The sequence below is a fragment of the Cariama cristata genome, unplaced genomic scaffold (assembly GCF_000690535.1).
Source record: "Cariama cristata isolate BGI_N322 unplaced genomic scaffold, ASM69053v1 scaffold44247, whole genome shotgun sequence".
NCBI lineage: Eukaryota > Metazoa > Chordata > Aves > Cariamiformes > Cariamidae > Cariama > Cariama cristata.
Genome location: NW_009628019.1, coordinates 1 through 4,828, shown reverse-complemented (window position 1 = coordinate 4,828; position 4,828 = coordinate 1). Strand labels below are relative to the sequence as shown.

The 4,828-nt window shown below is 47.1% G+C and overlaps 1 non-coding gene across 1 annotated transcript; it reads left to right on the top strand.

The window, feature by feature from the left end:
* Positions 1–3,004: 3,004 nt before the first annotated feature.
* Positions 3,005–3,076, top strand: TRNAG-UCC. Its single transcript has one exon. It is a non-coding gene; the product is annotated as a tRNA-Gly (tRNA).
* Positions 3,077–4,828: the final 1,752 nt, after the last annotated feature.

The following is a 4,828-nucleotide window of genomic DNA, read 5'->3' as shown; positions in this document are numbered from 1 at the left end:
TCTTTCCCTCCTATCTATCCATCATGCACTGCAACTTTTGGACATATGTCTTGCACTCTAACTTCTTAACATTTCCAAGTAGGGTAGTTTCTAACTGGAAGAAAAGAGAACCACCCCGCCCCAGACTTCCAGGATATTGCTTAAAAAACCAAATGCACCTTTTCGTAAGTCACTTTTTCAAGTGAAAGACTGTAAAATGTCAATGACTTCGTTATAAAACCAAAGGAAACATTGCCTCTATGGAAACGTGAAACAGTGGAGTTCAAGATCCTGGGAAGGAATAAAAAGCAACAGCATAGTACAGACCCCAGGCTCAGGACAGCAGACTTCAGTATATTCAGGAAACAGGCTTGGCTACACAGGGAACACATAATGGAGCGCCAATGCAAAAAAGGCAGCATGCGGGAGATGGAAAAAAAAGCAGGGATTTAGAAACTACAGAGCAGGGATTTGGAAGCACTTTCCAGGGATATAAGCATTGGGTTAGGAAAGTGAAAACTCAGCTAGAGTTCAGATCAGCGAAGGACATCCAGTAAGAGCGTCTACCGCTGCATTAGTAGTCAAAGGTTGAATGAGGGAAACGGGGCCCTGTTGCTGAATGACACAGGTGAGTAAGTGACAGCACACACAGCTAAAGCAGAGGTACTGAATGCCTTCTCTGTCTCAGTCTTCACTAACAAGGTACACTCTTGTCAAATCCGCAGATGACTCCGCTTGCAGGAGACCAGTTGATACCTTATGGGTAGGGTTGCCCTCCAGAGGGACCAGGACAGGCCAGAGAGGAAATTTAGGAAATTCAAGAAGACAGATACAAAGTTCCAGCCCTAGGAAGGAAGAAGATCTTGCAGCAATATGAGCCTGAGGAGCAGCTCTGCAGGAAAAACTCTGGAAGATTTTCAAGACCTGACAGGATAAAGCTCTGAGCCACCTGGTCTGACCTGACAGCTGATTCTGCTTTGAGCAGGAGGTTGTACTAGAGACCTCCTGAGGTCCCTTCCAACCTGAACTGTCCTATGACCCTAAAGAAGGGCATATGATATTTCTGTTAGGCCAATTTTAACAGCTTCCTTTTAATTCCATGGAAAAAAAATATTCAGAGTTGTTTTCACATGCTATGTAAAGGCAAAATACAGGTGAAAACAGGTATGATACATTATGTATTTCACTGCTTTTATTAACTCGTTGAGATATTCATGCTATAATAAAATAGATACATCTAGATGGTGATTTTTAAAATGCTAGTGTTTTTTGTCTTCTTCTTGTCAATTTTTTAAATGAGAATTGTCATTATGATCCTTGTGAGTTCATCAGGGTGAAAACAATTTTGCTGGAAAATGTTTTGTGCCTATTAAAAAAAGCAACTCTGAACATCATTGAAACAATTTCAATTAAAATCTCTCACCCGTTTACAGACTTGGATTTAAAAAGCATTTCAGACTTTAAGGCGCATGTTTTCCACCTAATTTGGGGTCCATTTAATACACTTTAAAAGGTGAATGTTCTCCCCATTAATTGTAGAATACAATTCCTAGATGATCAGCTAAAATTAAGACAATGACAGCTTTCAAATGAATTGCTACTAGAAAGGGTTCAAGAACAACAGTCGTATTAGCAGCTGCAGCCATTTTACTGTGATCAATTTATACACAGAAAGTTAGGATTGATGAGTGCAGCATCAGGACCCTGTAAAGTCCAAAATTTCCGGAGGAATGTATTTGACACTAAAAACTCAATAAAAATAACTACTGTTAACTTATGAAACCTGTTTCAAATCACCACCACATTAATATTAACATTAACGTTAACATCAATAACAGCACTATAGCTCTTTGCAGTTCACTGTTTTGCCCAAATATAAATGTAGTATAAGCTTATTTATCATAATGTAATTTATATATACAAAAAAAAAAAACAACACGAAAAAAAGAAAGAGGATTTAGCATCTTTCTCTAAAGACAATCACCAATCCAACCTGACTCCTCATTTATGTCTGGTACAAACATGTGCAACGCATCTCTCCAAAATAAAATCATGGACATTGGGTGCAGGAACTTACAAGACTGAGACCTGATCGAGCAATGCTGAAGGAGACCAAAATGTGAGCCTCGTCACATGAAAATAAGACCATCAGCTACATATTGGTGCCATCTACGAGGTTTCCTCAGATTTTTTATGTTTCCTTTTTATCCTTGAAGTCATGTACGGAGGCGAAATTAGAAGTGTCTTTAAGCAACCACGGTTCCACAGACTTCAGTGAATCTTGGAGAGTTTAGAGCAGGCTGTGACTGCTTGTTGTATACAGGAGCGTAATTCTACGTGGAGGTCTTTAGATCTTGTCAGCAAGCCTTCAGACCATTCTCATCCTATTTTCTATGCCCCACATCCCACTGCAGGTGTGGAAGGGAGTGAGCAGCTGGGTGGGTGCTTGGCTGTTAGCCATGCTTACACCATCACAGGTACATACACAGAAGCACACAGACACTTGCAGAGTACATGCACCACTGGTGCATGTATGAACACAGATGGGGAGTTGGCACCATTACCAGCCTCCCCCCCACTCCCCCGAAGCACCACTAGCACTCACACAGGCATGAAGAAGACAGCTGGCCTGATCCTTTTGTTTCTCCCTGGCAGCTCAGGAGTGGAGATGAGTGCTGAAGACACAGACCCTCTCCCTCCCACACGCAGAGCAGCAGGTCTCTCAACCCCTGTGCCATACCATAGGTCTGTGCAGAGCCTGTGGCTGGAGGTGAGTCCTGGTTTGTCCAGTGTCCTGGTGCAAGCCTGGTCAGTCCGTGCTGCTGACCTCCCCGAGGTGGTGGGTAGCGCAGCTTGAGATTTCCTAGGCAAGGTGTGAGACACAGAGAAAATCTCCCGGTCTGTGGCAGGTTGTGGTGAGGTATGTGTGCATGGGGCTGGAAGGAAGAGAGCAACCCCTGTGTGGAGGAGCAGCAGGCAGCGGGCTAGTGGAGTGGAGGAGCACAAGAGGTGAGGCTGGATGTGGGCGTTGGTGGTATAGTGGTGAGCATAGCTGCCTTCCAAGCAGTTGACCCGGGTTCGATTCCCGGCCAACGCAAGCTAATCCAACTTTTCTTTCGCCACAGTCCACTGTGCCTTGCCTCTCGTGCCCCAAAACCACCCGTCCCGCTTCCCCCAGCGAGTTCAGCCCCCACCCGTGGGGAAGGAAACACGGAGCAGCTGCTGGGCAGGCACCTTTTGCTGCTCGCTGTAAAAGCCGTGCTTGCAGGCACAGAGAGCTCTGGCTTGCTCCTCCCAGCACCCTCAGCAGCCCTGCTTCCACACAGCCTCTGGCATCACCTCCATGCCCCCCCAGCCCAAGGACCTACGCCCACTCGCAGGCCTGCAAGGGGGGAAGCCTTGGCCCTGCTGCTGCTGGGTCCCACAAGCACAGCCCCAGGTCTTGTCAGCTCTGTCGCGCAACCCCTCACTGTGTGACCAGAGCAGCACAGAGGCAGGGTGCTGTCCCTGTAATGCTGGCTGAGAGGTAACAGCCTCTACTCTGCTCCTCTCTTCCCTGCCATGATACAGCTGCTTTTGCTGCTCAGGCTCTCTCAATGAGGGCACTGGTGAGAAATGCTGGTAAAGCAGTCGCTGCTTGGGGCCCTGGAGGACACCCTGTCCTGCTGAGGTGGTTCCAGGCTGGGCTCCTCACTGTGGCCTTGGTACAGGAGCCAGAGGAGAGGCATTTTGGCCTGGCCCAGAGCTGGACCTGCTACTTGCACCTGGCAAGAAAAAACGTGGTGCTGTGGCAGGGTAAAGATGAAGGTCGAGAATGCCTAGGTGGGGACCAAGACACAAACTGTGCTTCATCAGGACAGGTATGCAATTTGGGGATACAGTGGGAGGATGCCTGTTCTTTATATAATGTCTCAAAGTCACACTGGAGTGAATTTGCTCTCCCTCCTCCTCCATCTTTTCCATCTTTCCAGGGCTAGCTGATCAACCATGGGGTTTCATCCCCTTCAGAGGGGATGCTGGTATGTACAATGCCTGTGTTCAGTGCGCAGCCTTATTTCCTCTATAGCGCTCTTTCCTGAAAACAGACCCTGGTACACATTGTAACTTGGTCTGAAATACTCTAACAATCAAGACTGCATGTCTCGGACACCCTATGCCCCCAGCTCACGTGCAGGGCTGCTGAGCTACTCTTTCAAGGCTCCAGCATTGCAGAAACATCCTGAAGTTCACTGGAATGGGATGTAACAGCGGTCTTGGTACCTAAGGACTGAGACACCCTCATTTCTCTTGCAGCTTATAGACTGTGAGTCAAGGGAAACACAGGGAGCCTTTCTCAACTAGACTGTCTACTGGAAGGGGGGGTGTGTGTGTGTGTGTGAAGATTGTCAAGTCTCTGAGGCCAGGGTTGCACAAAGAAAAAAAAGCAATGTTCTTTGCTGTGCTGACAGTCAAAAACCATTCTGGGCAGTGGACTTGCATGGAGGGTTTAGGTTGGCGCAGTATTTACAGACTCCCACCCTGTCTTCAGCAATGCTACAAGTGGGTGGGAGTTATGAAGAGAGGGATCGTGATTGCTCTGTTCCTTACTGAAAAGCCCATGCTAACTCCATCTTGCAGTCACACTGCCTACTTCCAGACCTGAAAACCAGTGCTTTCCTCCTTTCCATGTTGTACCCATCCCCTGGAGTTTATTCCCACAACACCAATGAAAGAGAATTGCAATGGCTGGTTTTCATATGAAATTTACCAACAGCAGTTGAGAGGACCTAGCAGAAGTTCTGTATTAACAGTCACACTTGACCAATTGGGACACTAGTCTTTGACCACACCCCCCCACACCCCCACCCCC